The sequence below is a fragment of the Sminthopsis crassicaudata genome, chromosome 2, assembly GCF_048593235.1.
Source record: "Sminthopsis crassicaudata isolate SCR6 chromosome 2, ASM4859323v1, whole genome shotgun sequence".
Taxonomy (NCBI): domain Eukaryota; kingdom Metazoa; phylum Chordata; class Mammalia; order Dasyuromorphia; family Dasyuridae; genus Sminthopsis; species Sminthopsis crassicaudata.
Genome location: NC_133618.1, coordinates 119,510,135 through 119,526,369, shown reverse-complemented (window position 1 = coordinate 119,526,369; position 16,235 = coordinate 119,510,135). Strand labels below are relative to the sequence as shown.

At 35.1% G+C, this 16,235-nt stretch overlaps 2 long non-coding RNA genes across 6 annotated transcripts in view; one reads left to right on the top strand and one right to left on the bottom strand.

Annotated features, from left to right (window-relative positions):
• LOC141554798 (uncharacterized) overlaps window positions 1–16,235 on the top strand; it is a 139,933-nt gene that overhangs the window by 37,551 nt on the left and 86,147 nt on the right. The window lies entirely within an intron of this gene.
• LOC141554796 (uncharacterized) overlaps window positions 12,893–16,235 on the bottom strand; it is a 66,989-nt gene continuing 63,646 nt past the window's right edge. For all 4 annotated transcript variants that reach the window (XR_012485963.1, XR_012485962.1, XR_012485961.1 and 1 more), the window contains one exon: window positions 12,893–14,733. This is a non-coding gene — a long non-coding RNA (uncharacterized LOC141554796). The remainder of the gene's footprint in view (window positions 14,734–16,235) is intronic.

Below are 16,235 nucleotides of genomic sequence, written 5' to 3'. Positions count from 1 at the left end.
AAAGTACTTTATAAAATTTAAGGAGCTATATAAATGCTAGCTATTATTGTTAATGTTACTCATGTGGATCAGGGACATAGATTTATGTAAGGTAGCCCTGGAATACATTGGTTATAATGAATTGTGTCATTTGGCATCTGAGACACATACTAGGAAGCCATTTGTCTTTATACATTCTCTTGTTTGGAAAACAAGGGAGGGCAGCAAATTTCCAAGGAGACAAGGACATTTGTCATAGGTGATAATCTTATAGTGCTATATAAATTTTAGTTATAATTTTTACCCTTTAAAGTTTAAAAAAATACTTCATATTTGCCATCTCATTTGATTTCTACAATAACCCTATGAGATAGGTATTGTTATTGCCCTTTTTTACAGATGAGGAAACCAAGGCTGACAGATCAAGTGATTTGTCCAGAGTCACACAACTACTAAATGTCTGAGGCAGGATTTGAATTTTTTTTAGCTGTGTCTCCCTCTTTGGGACCTTATTTGAGATTTTCTTGGCAAAGATATTGGAATGGTTTGCCATTTCCTTCTCCATTTCATTTTACAGACAAAGAAACTGAGGCAAAGAGAGTTAAGTGAGTTGCCATGAGTCTCACAGCTAGTAAGTGTTTGAAGTGAGATTTGAACATAGAAACAAAAGTTTTGACTCCAGGCCTGATACTCTATCTATTGTATCACCTGGTTGCCCTATACATACATACATACATACATACATACATATATATATATATATATATATATATATTTTTTTTTTTTCTGGTGATGCTACGTAGCCAATAAGCCTAGAGTACATGGATTTTTCACTTGCTCAATTCTGATTTTCTAAATTACAATTTAGAAAACCAAAAACAGCTAAAACACAGTTCCCCTAGATAAAACCACCAAATTATCTAGGTCTTAAGGAGTAAGATAAATAAGACATTTAAAGAAGCCCTAAAAGCTCCATAGGATGTGTTGTGGTGCTCAGAGAGGGAATAGGCATAATAAGTCTAACACAGAGTAGATACTTAATAGATATTAATTAATTGAGACTTACCACATTGTGCTGAAAGGTCATAGAATATAGAAAGATTCTGTGGCCTAAGAATGATAGATTTAGAGCTCATCTCTGTTAGAGAAAGGCTGAGCCGATTAGACCCCATTGAAACTTTTAAGTTGGTGTGATCTTTATTTTGTATGAAGTATTGTGCTTTTGAATTCTCAGTTTTTCTAATGTGCAGTGACTTTCAACAACACAAATAGTTACTATTTCACAGAGTAATTAAAGGGAATGGGGATGGAGGCTGAAATAGATATTTTAGCACTCCAATGTAGAATGATACCTGAACTCAATTAATTTTCAGACTTGTTTTTGTTCAAAACATCTCTACCTGACCTCATTTTTTAAACTTTGGATTTGAAATAACAAAATATTAAAGTGGATGTCTCCTGATTGTTGTCCTTTAAAGCCTTCTTCCTCCCTCTCTCCCCCCTTCAACTTCTTTCTTTCCTGATATGGCTAAGCTTCGCAAAAAGCTATTTTACTCTAAGAAATTAGGTTTCTGGTTAGCAGGAACCCTAAATAGACATGAATTACAAGAGCGTCCTTTGAAAAACCCCATGCAGCACTTGTTTCATTAAATCCCATGAAGCGACCTTAATTTAGTGGAACACTGGATAGGCTGTTCTTTTAACCTATTATCACTTTGGCCAGGCCCATAAACCATATTCATGGATGATTCCATCAAGAAGGACAACAGTGGGATTAATATTATTTCAGGATACAGTAAATGCCACAATGATGAAGCTGTTTAAGATCTGGTGCTCACGGTGTCACACGGAATGCATTGACATTTACTCTGCTATCACTTCATTTCCAATATTCCTTCCAAATCAGCCGATGCTAATGCTTCAGCATGTGTGCAGAATACAATTTGGTTGGGGGCTGGGAAGAAGGGGGCTGTACTGAACTAGCAGCTCTCTTCCCTTTATTCCTTTTGGTATCAAGGATGGGAAATTACATACCAGTGTGATATTTAAGGTGCCATAGGCTAGGAGAGGAAGGTTACTGGGTCTGCAAATAGGGGACCTGGGAATTTGTCTTTGTCCTGCAATTGGAAAAAAATGAACCTTTCTTGGGACTAAGAATCTGATGCCCATTGGAATTTAAGAAATCTTCTGTATTTCACTTCTCTAATGTCTTCCTCCAGTGTCTAATTATGAGACAGCTAGGTGGTACAGTGGATAAAGTGCTGGTTCTGGTGTTAGGAAGACCCGAATTCAAATTTGGCCAACTAGCTATGTGATTACTAGCAAAGTCTCTCAATTGCTTACCTCAAGTTCCTCAAAGATAAAATTGGGTTAATAATTGTTTTATTGTAAGGATCAAATGAGAAAATGCTTTTAAAAGAGCTTATCACAAACCTGCTACATTTTAGGTACTTTACAGAGACTTATTTCCTTTCCTTCCCCTTTCCCCTCTTTTAATTCTGGTGTAGAGATGATCTTGGATTTTTTTGTGCTTGACTAATATGGTACAAACAAAGCCTAAGAATTGGAAAGGCTTTTGGTTATGAACGCTTTATCGAAGTGCATATCTGTGGGTCCAATCTTCCTGAGTTTGGAAAGTTAATTATGAGGTAGTCTAGAGGATGGAGTATTTTTTGGCTGCAACAATAACAAAATAAAGATTGTATAATAAGTTATAGATAGGCTGCAGTTTGTTAGTGAAGGGACCCACCCTGATGAAACTATAGATTCTTGAAATATTGGAATATGTCTGTCATGAAAGAGGCATATTAGTTCTTAAATTTGATACTGATTAGTGTTATCATCATATTGAAATTAGATACACAGTCTAATTCCTGACTCAGCATTCTAAAGGCACCATTAAGAAGTTGTTCTTATGTTTACAATGTCTTTCTGGACAATTTTTCCTTCAGCTTCCCTTTTTTGACTCTCTATCCATCAATCATCTATGTCTATTTTGCTCATTTTTGTTCACACCTGGAGTTTCCTTAGAACTTCAGAATACAGCTTATGTCTAGGTCTCTAGATACATGTAAAACAATTTCTAGTTCTTATTCAAGTATCCAAGATAACATTGCATATCAGGCATAGGGCAGTCTTAATTTCACTCACACAAAGTGCAAATAGTCTAAAGGATTTACACTATTCCCCTGTGTGACTCTATAGACTAGATTCCCTTGAGAAATAAGACAAACTTGAGGTTTCTGCAAAGATGACCTTTTGGCATTTCATAGAATTCCTTCTGCAAATCAAGGCTAAGTCCCCTTCCTCAGCTCTGGGGATGCAAGCTAGTGATCTTCTGATATATAATTGTGACTTCTTAGTTGTGTTTTTCTAAGTATTCAGCGGATGTTTAATTTTTGCTTCCTATAGTAACATTTTGTATAGTTATTATTATTACTTCTGTGAAGATTGGATCAAAAGAGTCTAAACAGCATCATGAGGTTCCAGGTATGTGGAAAATGATTGATTAAGTTTCAACGATTGAGGATGAATTTATTGGCTTGGCAAGAGTCTCCCTTTTGTTCTGGGTCTTTAAAAAGTTTTTGAGATCCAATACATATAAAACTTTGGTGGGTGAATGAGTAAGGCTGGAATACTAGTATCACTGCCCTTCCCCACAGTTCCAGAGGAAAAGTGTGCCAGAGCCTCTTGGATCAAGAGACAAGCAGCTTTGTATTCTGAATATCACCTAGCCCAGTGATGGTCATAGAATAATGACAAAAAAATAGTTCCTTCATTAATTGAAACAATTCCAGCTGATCTTTCCACAGCAATAATTCAAAGTACATAAAGAGTGGGAGCTGGGGTAAGTGCCAACTGATGCAATTGGGCATTTGCAAGATGAACCTGTCAGCAGTAAATAGGAATGCCCTTTGAGTATTGCCAGCTTCAGTGAGAGGGAAACTGGGAGGTGGTATAAGGTAACATGGACTGAAGCTGATGGTATCTAGGCCAGAAAGAGGATTAAAGGGAGGCAGAAGGGAAGAGTAGCATTGCTATGAGACAGCTTTCCCCAAGATTCCCTTTCCCCCTGGGGTGTGTGTGTGTGTGTGTGTGTGTGTGTATGTGTGTGTCTACCAAGTGTCTCAGATTGAATATAGTGCTAATCTTAGAGTTAAGAGATCCTGAGTTTGAATCTTACCTCAGACAGTCATCAGTTAAATGACCTTGGGCAAAGCAATTGACCTCTCTTGACTTCAGCTTTCTCATTTATGAAAGGGAGCTACAAATAGCCTCTACTTCCCAGCATTGAAGATTCATTGAGAATATGCACAAGGCTTTGCAAATCTGAAATCACTATTATTATGTTAGAATTCTAGCTGCAATAGGATCTATCTCCCCAGGAAAGTCTGCAAATATAGATCCATGTATGAAATATTTATATATTGTCTGAAAAGCAATTTAGCCAAATTGGGAGAGGTGCCTTACCAACATGAGTTGGTATATGAAGAGGTGCCGAACAAGTATATATGGAGAAGTTTGAATTCTATTTAACTGGATGAAGTGCCCACACCAAGGAAATCATAAGTTCTTAGGATTCTGAAGGAATATTCTCTAAATAACCTTTGATTCTGTTTTTGAATGGATCTATTGAGACAGAGATAATAGATTTTAATATCATCAGTTGAAGCTCTGAAAAAATGTTCAACCTTTTAGAAATAAAATGTATCTATTGAATATTAAAGAAAAGAAGATTGGCCTTCTCACACACTGATCCCTCTTGGAGGGATTGGTATATCTAGGGTTTTCCTAAGAGATGGGATAGTGAACTTAGGAGACTAAAAATATTCACATTGTGTTGGAATCATTTGTGAGAGTATGATTGTTCTTCAAGACAATTCAAACAGCTTCATATTCCCTATTCAAGCCCCATAATATGGGATTCTTTCCTCCCTGGTAAAAATCAATGCCTTCTGTCTGTGTGGGGGTGAGGGGGACAGTGTTAGAGATACTAGGAGAAAGGTGTACTCTGATCTCTTCTGGTTTCTAACTGCAAGAGGGGAGATTGGATGTTGCCAACATTGCTGAAGGAATAGACTGGGAAAAAAGCCAACATGAAAGGAATTTGCAATCTCTAGAATTTGCTCCACTAGATATCTCAGAGAAACTCTCCTAGGACGAGATCTGGGATGCTATCTCTTGGTTGAATAGAGTTACCTCACTCTCAGTGGGAAGCTCTCTTTGATAGTCTCCTATGTGTACTTTCTCTGAATTGTTCTGTTTTGCTATTGATTTGAATAAATGGACCTCTTTGCTATTTGTTATATGTGTGTTCATTGTGAAAATGATATTTCATGTCAAAGGGTCAAACCTTGGAAATAGAACTTAGGAGTTCTCCTTTTTTCCACTAAGAAATAGCAATCAGAAGTTAATATTAAATCTGAAAACTACATCCCCTAAACTAATAATATCTAAAGAAGCAGACAGATATAATCCTAGCCTGGTCTCCACTCTCTCTCTGAGGAGAGCAAATTGGCTAAATTCTGCTTTTAATCTTTTATCTTCCTTCTTGATAGAAAATAAAGTTGTCCTAAGAGAACTGTAGAGGGAAAAGAGACAAGAGAAGTTTATTCTGCTTCCCTTTGAGTCACATACAATGAAACCTTGTACTACAAGTGGAGGACAGCCTTTACTATATACCTAAACAATCTTTTAAGGAACTATTTTGGCATAATGCAAAGCACCAGACTAGGAATTAGAAGACATGGGATTTAATCCTGACTTGACCACTAACTAATTTGTAATATGGGGCAAATTGCTTAATCAATTTAAGCTTTGGTCTCTTCATCTGTGAAAATTAGAGGATTGTTTGGATAAGACAATCTCTAAAGTTCCTCTATGCTGAGGGTCTAGGTGAAAATAACCATCGTCTTCCTCCTTTGCTTTATCGCCTCTGAATTTATAGTGTCTGCTTCCACTAACTTCTTGGGAGCAATGACTTCTCTAAGTATATTATACTTTGGATAAAATGATACTTTTATCATTTTGTCACTTTAATTTGTCTTAAACTCATGACCTTTCAAGCTTTGAACAGGTAAATTTTGATTATAGCAAACCCTAGTCTGTTTATAGTACCATACATAATAATTGACTTTTTATGTTCTGTAGAATGCATTCCCTATAAACTTCTAAGTTAATCAATATAAATATTATTAATGAACTCAAAGATAGATGTGATTTCTCATCTTTTGATTACTGAGAGAAATGATTATTAAATAACAAATTGTTAATATTGGGGACATCCAGGATTTTTTCCCTTTCTTATTTGGATATTAGGTCAAAGTTTAGTTTTCTGTAGGGCAGGGGATATGCTGAGATGAAATCTTGGAGTTACCAGTTAGAGAACCTTACAAAGAATTTGATTTAGGGTGAATTCTGGTCCATTGTGTTCCACTCAATCAGGTCTGAGTAGAGGTAGACCTCTTTTTTTGTCTAGTTTGCCATAGGTGGATAAGAGACAAATCTCTTCCAAACCTAAATGATCAGTTATATACTCCAGTACCTCATTAGAATAAGCCCACCTTTCATAATATTCATTTTTCATTTTTCTCATTCATTGTTAACCAATAAGAGTTGATTTCTACTCTTAGGAATTCCCACTCTAATAGAGAGATAAGGAAGCAAATAAATGGGGCAGTCTGGCCTTTTTTTTCTTTTTTTTTTGAGGGGAATAAGATTTGGGAAGCTCAATTTGACAGCAAGGGATATCCTCCTATGGAGGGAGATGAGACAGGCAGAACACCAACAGGCCACTGCAGAAATCCAGGCCATGAAAGGATTTCACACACTTGCTTTCTACGAACTTATAATCTAGGAAGGAAGGACCTCATAACAAAGGGAATAGATTAGTCAATGCTAGGAGAATTCTATTTCTAAGGATTAATATCTTATCTCCTTGAATTATCTGGTTTAGGAGCAAATTCTTTGGGTGCTGAATTTATCATTACAGGGTTTGAATTTGAACTCAAGTTCTGGTGCTTATTATTTGTGTGACTCTGAATAGTCAATTACTTTCCTGGGCCTCAGTTCCCTCACCTGTAAAATGAGGAGATTGGACTAGATTGATTTTGAATGCTTCTTCCATCTCCAACCTAATGATGCTGTGATAACCATTCCTTCTGCTAATAGGAAATAAATGAAAAAGGTTTTTCTTTTAGTTGTTTTTAAATAATTGTAAAATGGAGAACAATGCTATTTAGGAAGGAACAAGGAGGTAGAGTCAAGTTTTTACTATGACAGATGCCCATCTCCTTAGATAATTTATACTACTATCCAGGTTCTTATCCAAGGCAGAGGGGTCACTGAAAAAAGTTAAAAAAGTTGCTTCATATCAGACAAAAAAACAAAAATAAAGCTTTATTAATAACAGCAAAGAGACTTCCTGCAATTATTTTTCAGCATTTGTTTGAAATATGTACTGTCTTGTGGAAATCAAGTAGAGGTAAAGGATTTTGCTCTCTGGGAAAAAAGGAAAGAAACAAGCTTTTATTCAGCATTGACTGTATGTCAGGCATGGTTCTAAGCCCTTTACAAATATTAACTAATTTGATTCTCATAATAATCCCGGGAGGTAGGTGCTGTTATTATTTCCATTTTACAGATGAAGAAACTGAGGAAGATAAAGATCAAATGGCTTGCCTAGAGTGATACAGATACTAAGTATCTGAGGCTGAATTTGAGAAAAGTTCTTCTTGACTCCAGGCCCAGCATCCTATCATTTGGGCCAATAAGGTACACATATCTGTAAAATGAGGAAACTGATCAAATGACTAGTATAGAGTGTTACACAGATGCTAAGTTTCTGAGGCTGAATTTAAGCAAAGTTCTTGTATGGTTCAAGGTTGTTGTGAAGATCAAGTGAGATAACATATGTAAAACACTATATAAATGTTAGTTATTATAATATCTTTTGTAATGTTCTAATTATAGTAAAATGTAATATTCTCTCTAAAATGTAATGTTCTCTCTTGAGGTTTTCTTGTGGTCTCCGGAGGCAGCTTTCGTTTCAGTTCAGTAATCACCACAAGTGCAACCAGGTGTTAAAGTCCAAATCCTTTATGACCTCTTTCCAAGTCTTGTCTCTTTTCCTAGGGCTGGACAACTTTCTTGGAGGCCTTCTACAGTCTTGGTTCTGTGAGCTTGAGCTCCTGCCTCCTTCTCTGGCTTCTGAATCTCTCTGATTCCAAAGGTTTGTGCTTCAGCCTCCAGCCACAACAAAGGTGGAAGATGGAATGAATCTGTCTCAGCCTCCCAGAGCTTCTAGTGTGCTTGTCTTTTTTGGCTCTGAGAGCTTCTCCTTATATGCCCCACACTGAGTACCAATCACTATATCACTAGGAAACTGTTATTTGTTGTAGGATTAAATCAATGCTAAACTAGATTTAACCATTGTCTCCTCAATTCCACTTAGTACCTTGTTTCAAGTTCTACCCCATAACAATCTCCATATAGGATTGAATCAATCAGACTGAACCATGCTAAATTAGATAACTATTGTCTCTATTAATTCCACTGACTTAGTACCTTGTAAAAATCCTTTGTTTTAAGTTCAGAGTTCTGGCCCATAACAGTAAAGTATGTATATATTCATATTATATTATAGTAATTATAACAATATATGTATACATATTAATTATAGTAATATATTGCTAATTATAGTAATATGTATATGTAGTACATATATGATAATTGTAATAGTATATATTATGTAATATGTATAGTGTAATATAGTAATAGTATGCATATAGTATTGATATGGAGTATATATAGACACATATATAATATGTATATTATAGAAATTGTTGTCATTTCTATATTGCTTTAAGATTTCCAGAGCATTTTATAAATAACTTCTCTTTTTTTTTAATCCTTTCAACAACCTTAGGAGCTAGATTTATTATTATCTCCATTTTACAGATGAAGAAACTGAGACTGTAAGTGACTTACCCAGGGTCCAGGCCCAGCTTATATCTAAGTCTGAATTATAATTCAGATCTTCCTGCCTGCAGGTCCAACATTCAATCCACTGAAAACCTGTTGACCTTTGATTTCTCAGCTTTTCCTAGCTCTAGCTATTTTTCTTCACAATGTAAGAGTGACTCTTAAACTGTATAATTTTTCTTAAGAAATTTTATTCCTCAAGGTGCTGATAGCTTACTTGTGTTTAGTGGCCACAGAGCAACTGAAATCAGTCCATATATTTTCCCCCATGCTCACATTTTCTTCTTTACCCTTTTAATGATTATTTGCCTGAACCCTGTGAGCAGCTGCCTAGGTCACTGCAGTTCTATGACCACCTCATTGCTTAGAAATATGATGGAGCTGATGATGGTCTCTTCTTAAGCAGAGAATGCTTCATTTTACAAAGGGTCAGTAATAGAATTTCCTGTGTTTGCTCCTTTGGAGGTTTAATGGAGCTGTCAGAGCTTAGAGGCAGTGGCCCAGCAGGACAGAGACATGGAAAGACTGCTGTGATAAACCTCCCTTGGGCTACAAACAACCCTTATCATTCACATTCTACACAATATGATTATTCCCCCACTGCCTTATGTTGTTTAACCCACACGGATTTATTGAATGTCCAGCTTGGTGCTAGTTGTTGCGAGGGATACAAAAATGTGTATGAAACAATGCAGAAAAAGCTAAATTTAAAATCAGAAGAGCTGGAGGCAGATCTCTGCTTTGTGTTATCTTAATACTTCATTTCCCCTGTCTCAATTTCCTTACTTATAAAATCAGCAGTGGGGGTAGAGTACATGAGTTATAAGATCTTTTTACTTTTGATACCTATGAAATAAACTCTGGCTTCAAGAATTTTATAGAACTAACACATATGAAAAAATTGTGAAGGGATTAGACACTGTACAGATATATCATACGTAAGTTGCCTGACTAGTAGTCTTGAAGCATTATAGCCAAATTCTACTGTGAAAATATTTGACTCACATGCTTATTTAGAATATCTATAACTTTTGAGGCTTCTCTGCCAACAAAACTGGAGATAATTAGCAGAGATACAGATAGGCAGGGCAATATCTTTCCCTGCTCAACACCCCCCCCCAAAAAAAAGGGTAAATTTAAATTCTGAGATTCTGAGAGTTTATGCATAAGAATATCCCATTATTGCTTAGTACTTGCATTTCATGTTTTTTGATATCTCTGTTTTTGACTTTTGTTACTAAAATTTCTTGAGACCACTTTCTGGAGATTTCTTATAAGCTCCTCCAATAGAATGTAACTTTAAGGGCAGTCTAATTTTTTTTCATTGTCTTTTCACTGTCTAGTATAGGACTTTGTTCATAATATGTACTTAGAAAATACTTGTTCAATTGTATTGAAAAAAAAATGGAACTCTTTCATAGAAAAACATTTTTTTTCTTTACATGTGCTTGGTACTTTGAAGTATAATTACCCATTCTTTGTGATATTTGCCTTTTCCTTATTTTAGGAAATCAAAAATGAACTATATATATATATATATATATATATATATATATATATATATATATATATATATATATAAGCAATGAGATAAGTATGTTTTATGAAGCAGAGAGATATCCTGATATATATTAATTAACATATTTCATCTTCTGGATCCCCAGTTTCTTCATTTTTAAAATGAGAATTGGCTAGATCTGTGGTCTCAAAAGTCAAAGCCATGGAAAGATGAATTGTATCCTCCCAAGATAGCCAATCATAGAACTGTCTCTCACAAACCATTTCTAACCTTCATTCTTATTAGCCCAATATACCTTATTTCATCTCTAACCATATCTATATCAATTCCTTGCCTTCTTTCCTGCACTCACCTTCTTAGCTGACCATTATCTCAGGTCACTCATAACTTAATTTGGACTACAGCAGTTGCACAGATGCCATTGGAAAAATAACTTTCCTCTCACCCCCAACATACCTATTATGAAAAAAAAAAACAATTACCAATAAGGGTTTGTGATCAATAAAATTTATAGGCCACTAATCTTGATGATTATGATGATGATAGCTGTCATTTATGTAGCAATTTAAGATTAATGAAGGCTGGCATTCATTGTGCCATTTACTATAAGTCAGGTAATTGCTGTTTTACAGATGAAGAAACTGAGGCTCAGATAATTTAAGTGATTTTTTTCCTGAGGTCACGTAAAGTATTCTTGACTCCAAGTTCAATATTTTCCCACTATTCCTCATTGTCTCTCCAAGGGCTCTTCCAAATCAAGCATGTTCTCCTTCTGAATCTATTTGATACTTTCTGGAAAGTAGCATGAAAAATTCCAATAATGAAAAAACATTTAAGTGGGAGCAAGGAAATCTCCCATTGATTAGATGTGTAAATGTGGTCAAGTCATATAAACTCTCTAGTCCTCAATTAAATACAGGTCCAGCTTTCACATTCTGTGAGACTATGATGATGAGAAAATGTGTTATAGGAAATGGCCTGGGATATTTTTGTTAGTGCTTGGGAATGAATTAAAAATGAATTAGTGTTGGGTTTGAATCATGGAAGGGATGAAACTTATTGATCTTAGATGAAGTAGCCATATGTAAATTGACTGGGTGGGTGAGGGTAGACAAAAAAATGGTCTGGGTGGGCTAGAGAATAGAAGAGAGAAAATAAAAATGTTGTAGTCTCAGATACCAATGAAAGTTGGTCTCTAGAGTCCTTTGCTATTATGAAGGAAAAGTATGTGTGCATAAGAAATTTGGAGTCATTTTGATCCTCTAGAAATAGAAGAGAAGAAAAACAATAAATATGATGGACTCGATGTATACGATAGTCTGGGAAAATTCTTATGATACTACATTACCACCAGAGTTTGCTGTAGAGAGACCTCTTTCATTCCTTTGGAAAACTGAACTGGCTACTAGGTGAGTGTCTTATTACACTGGAGGAGGCTCTCTCTGTGTGTATGTCTTCCTTACTTTGACCTGTTCTCAACTCAGCTTTCCTCAAGAGCCTATTAGAGTATTATTTCTTTAGCTGAAAGAGCCCAAGATTTGGTTGACAAAATCAAGGCAGAAATTATAACCAGATGTTCTTTCTGCCACCACATTAGCAACTGCTGAAAAGCCTTGGTCCTCTCAGACCTTAGTATCATATAGAATAAGACTTCAAATTGTTGCAGAAATTGGTTGTATTTAACATATTGACTTTCCAAGTGTAAATCAGTAAGATAGTGTAGTATAGTAACAATAAAAAAAAAAAAAGAAAAAGAAAAAGAAAAAAGTTCAGGAATAGGAAGCAAGGCTTACAGTTCTGATTAAGCCCCTAATTCTCTGGATGACCTTTGTTAATTATTTACAATGTTCTTCCATGTCCTTTCCTCTAAAATAGATAATTGGGAAGTCATATATTAGGCAAAGCAATGAAGTAGTTGTCTTCCTTTCCAAAAATGTCATAAGAAATAAATATGCAAAAAAATACATTATAACTAGAGCTGAATTCAACATTTAAGACCCAGCTTTTACATTTGGTTTCTTCCCTTGTAATCTGTGATTCAGTTACTTGTAGATGCCAATTCAACTCCCCTTGTTTGGACTTCTCACTATCTGAATCCTCCTTCCCATGTGTCTGGAATATTCTCTTTTCACCTCTGCCTCCTAATTTTCCTGATTTCTTTCAAATTTTAGTTCAAATCCTACTTTCTGCAGGAGGCCTTTCCTAGTTCCTCCTACTCTAAGTGTCTTCCTTCTGAGATTTCCTTTCACCTATAATATATGTGTGTATATATATGTATAATTTTTTTCCAATTACATGTAGAGAGTTTTCAAAATTCATTTTTGTAAGATTTTGAGTCCTCAATTTTCTTCTCCTCTTTATCTATATTCTCCCCAAGATTGCAAGCAATCTGATGTAGGTTAAAATGTATCATCATTTTAAACTTATTTCTTTATTAGTAATGTTGTGCAAGAAAAATAGAACAAAAGGGAAAAACCACAAAAAAGAAAAAGGACAAAAAGGTGAAAATAATATACTTTGAGTCACATTCAATCTCCAAAATTCTCTCTCTGGATGCAGATGGCATTTTCCATCGCAAGTCTATTGGAATTGTCTTGGATCTATGTATTGCTGAGAGGAGCTAAGTCTGTCATGGTTATTCATCACCTAATCCTTTTGTTATTGTATACAATGTTTTCCTAGTTCTGCTGACTTCACATATCATTAGTTCATATAAATCTTTCTAGGTTTTTCTTGTAGCGTGCTGTCATCTCCAGAAGCTGCTGATCGCTCTCTGGGAGGAGATCTGCTGTGTCAACTCACATCTCTCGGACAGATTCTTCTTCCTGTAGAGAACCATTGTCTCCAGACAGTTGTCGTTAACTCTTGTCCAGAGAAGTGACTTCCCTTCCTGCAGAGAGCCGCATCAAACCTGATGTAAAGCAGAGACTCCTCTTATCTCTGGACTGCTGTCCTCTTTTATCCTCCCAGAGAATGGGTGTGGGATAATGCAAGGGCTTCTGGGAAGAACCACTTCAACCAATGAGCTTGCTCCTCCCAAGCACGCAAGCTCTTCCTTAGGAATTCACAAGTCAAACTACCAGGAAAGGCCAGAACTAGAGAATTGTTAAGTACCGACTTAGCACTTAGTAAGACCCTAATATCTCATTATCTCATTAGCACTTAGTAAGAACCTGACATCTTTTGATTTAGAACATAGCAGGAATCATTGGACTTCTTAACACAAGATGAGACTAATGGACAATGGACAATGGACTTATGGACATTTATAAATTCTCAGTTTATGATTATTTGATCATGTTATTTGTTACATACTTCTAGCATGTATTATGGTATTATGTTACTATGTTACTATGTGCTTATGCAATTTATGTAATTATGTGTAATACCTCCCATATTGATGGATTTATGTTTCAAGGTCATGACCACCCTATGTTCTAAATCAAAAGAAAGGGGGAGATGTTAGGTTCTTACTAAGTGCTAAGTCAGTACTTAACATTTTCTGAAATTAGTCTGCTCACCATTTCTTTCAGAATAATAATATTCCACTATATTAATATACCATAACTTATTCAGTCATTCCCAACTGATGGGCATTCACTCAGTTTCTACATTGAAACTACAAAAAGAGCTGCTACAGATATTTTTGCACATGTGGGTCCTTTTCTCTCTTTTATGATCTCTTTGGGATACAGATCAATGGTGCTACTGCTGGATCAAAGGGAAGAGACAGTTTTTTAGTCTTTTGGGTATAGTTGCAAATTGTTCTTCAAAATGGCTTAATCAGTTCACAACTCTACCAACAATGTATTAGTGAGGGACCATGTTTTTTGCCTTTCTATCTTTAGAGCTTAGGAATGTCCCGGGAATATATTAAGTGCATAATAAATGCTTGTTGACTAACTGACCTACACTAAGTAAAAGTGTCATGAAATAACTCAAATACTTAAAGCTTTCACTCTTTCTATTCCCAGCCCATCCACATATGCTAAGTGAACATTTAGAAAGTAACCTTTGGGCTTATGTTTTAGAAAGATCTTTGGCTATTTTTCCCACATCAGTGACTCATTTTGAAATCTTCTCTACACCCCCTTCCCAGGAGATGGGATTTCTATGTCCAAGTTAAAAGGAGCTAGTAACCTAGTTTAGACCAGTCCTGCCTCCAAAGAGTTTATTTTGAGTTGAGATTCAAGTAGACTTCCACATTCACCAATTCAAGGAGGTTGACAGGAGAAAAGGGGTCCACTGCAACACTGAAAAAGAGCAGGAAACAAAAAATGAGGAGAGAAGTTAAAATAACGCTGCTGGGATTTCAAGACTGTTGAAAGAAAAACTCAAAGAGAGATAGACTGTGTATGTACTAATAGTGACATACATAAAGATAGAAAAAAAGACAAAGAAAAAAAAATTAAAGAGCTTCAAAACAATGAACACACATTACTCTATGAAGGAAAATGATCCCAAAGCTCTTAATTATAAGAGTTCTAATGATTTCCCAGAGATCCAAGGACAACAGCAAGAGCTCTAGAATGTATCAAAAGAACAAAATTTTGAGAAAGAACATATTAATGATGGAAATTAGATTAACATTCCCAGTTCTTAAAGAAGAATTAATTAACAACAGAGTAGATAATTTTGAGCATAGGATAAAGAACTTCTCCACAGTAGCAGAGATTCCAAAAAAAGTGATAATTTAAAATCCAAAATTGCAGAAGTAGAAGAAAAATTGGCAGAAGAAAAAAAGACTTTAAAAGAACAGATGAATTTTATGTGAGCCAAAATGACTCATCTTGAAGGTAGTAATATGCAGAGTTAACTTAATTAACATAAGCCTCCTAGAAAAAATATGACAAATTTTAAAAATTGAACATACTACCATAAAAAAAACAAAGAAAATGCTCAGAACTTCTAAATATAGGCATCAAAGCTCTGAATGATTGAACCTACAGGTTCACTCCCAGAAAGGGAAGACACATTGGTGTTAGTCAAAGGTGTGGAGTGGTTAAATTTCAGAATTTCAATAAGAAATACCAAAGTTTGCATATAGAAATTGGAATATGGGCTTCTTCTATCAAGGAATGTCAGTTAAAAATATTAAGGATTATTTTGCAACCATGAAAAATTAGAGAAAAGAAGGAAGAGAATATTCTAAAAAGCCAAAGAACTGAACACAGCCCCAAATAATGGAGCAAAGTTGAGCAAATCAATGAAAGATTGAATTTCCATAAGCTTAAAGGCATTTTGAGTATGTCAGTGTCTGACATGTAGTAAGCACTATATAAATGTTAGCTGTTATATTACTATCAATAATGTTCTTTCAGAAATAATTTTAAAAATAAAAGAAACATCTGTGTGATGCTGGGCAAGTCACTTAATCCCAATTGCCTCAGCAATATATATACATATATATGTATATATATGAAAAGATAAATACAAATGATAAAGACATGATAAAGATATGATAAAGACAAATAAGTAAAATTTTCAAGAAAAGAAGAGGCAAAGAAGTATTTTTTTATTTCCATTTTTTTGGGGTAAGAGATAAAATTAAAGAGGAATCTTTCAGAGACAAAATGGATCTAAGAGGCTAAAGATTGTAAAAGAATCTTTGTTCTTATTCACAGGTTGTTGAAAGAAGTTGGAGTGAATCATGAAATCATGTTCACTAGGTACATTATAAATTTAGCCTTTAAATTGGACCCTTATTATAGCAAGACAATCCTCTTGTTTCTTAATTGATTTCTTGTCTCATTCA